The following is a 1,492-nucleotide window of genomic DNA, read 5'->3' on the forward strand; positions in this document are numbered from 1 at the left end:
GACCGGATGGTCAATATATATATATATAGTTTCATGTTTTCAATTATAATTACCACCATGTTTATGTTTTCCTTTAATCTTAGCAGAAGCAGTCTTAAATCAGTAGCTCTTAGTTTCCAGCTTACATCAATCAAGTCTCGAAACTAAACTTAAATCTTGGGAGACACTAGTAATTACATGAAGTGCTCTGCACGTGATTCACTTTTAAAAAAAATATTTAGATAAATAAATTATTAATTTAAAAGATTATTTGATAATATATCAAGTTTTAATAAAACAAATGTAAATTTTAATAATTAATTTTATAACAATGGTTATTTCTTCTGGCAATTCCACTGAATGATTTTTATATCATTTTGTTTTCTAATTTAAATCTAGTGTTAGATTGTATATACAATACATTCTTTTATACATATTTTTTAAAAGTTTCTATATCAATTAGAAATAAATTATTTCCTAAAGTTTATTTTATTTAGTTTGGAATCAATATGGAGGGAATTTTTTCTCCATTATTATAAAAAAATAAATAAGGGCGTGCTTATAAAGTGACATCTTGTGGTCCAAAGTGGAAGAAGGGCGTGCTTATTGTATCATGTGTGAAGACTGGTGGCTAGTTGTGAGGCACCCAAATAGTTTTTTTTTTTTTCCTTTTCTTTTCAGATTCTTTGTATTCTGTCTTATCTTTCAGCTCCACTTAATTGATGGGCTGCTTTATAATATAATTCTCTCCATTATTATTATATATAAAAAAAGTTGTGATGGATATTTTTCTATGAGTTGTGAGATAAAAGACATAAACCACAAGCTCACATTGCTTGGGAGATGTTTCTTTGAGTGTAATATATTCAATAAGATGGGAGAGGATACTAGAAAAAAAAATAGTGCTGGATTAATAATGCATAATAACTCATAATTATTGATTATATTCGAATAATTACTACCCATTGATTATGCATGAATGAATTCAAATATGCAAATTTTACAACGTTTTAAAAGCTACGAGATAATCAATTTAAAAAAAATGCTGCTTTGGAATCATTTTGCAATTTAATTACTTGAACCAAAATTGTTAGGCCTCCATGCATAATATTGCAAGTTACTTTTCTCAGGTATTTTGATATTTGGACAGGGACAATTTGGTAATGTGAGGTAATTGATTCAGAGTTGATAACAGTTTGAATGGTAAAACAATGTCTTTATAAAGAATGTATGTCTTAAGGGAAGCGCATTGCAAGCTAAAGTAATGGCTAAGCTTTATCTTAATAAGCTCTTTCCTAAGCTTGTTTCCTTTCTTGCCATTCTTCTTCTTTGTCAATTTGGCTATGTAGTTTGTCAATCAACAAGTTCCTCTGACAGCCCGCTGTTGCCTGAACGAGAAGGTACACACGATATACTTTTGCATCTGCATATATATATATATATTTTAAGGTATATATATATATATATATATCCTTTTCCTTGTACATCTACTCTATCAAATTAACGACGTGGG

Source organism: Populus euphratica, unplaced genomic scaffold, assembly GCF_000495115.2.
Source record: "Populus euphratica unplaced genomic scaffold, PopEup_1.0 scaffold1317.1, whole genome shotgun sequence".
Lineage (NCBI taxonomy): Eukaryota > Viridiplantae > Streptophyta > Magnoliopsida > Malpighiales > Salicaceae > Populus > Populus euphratica.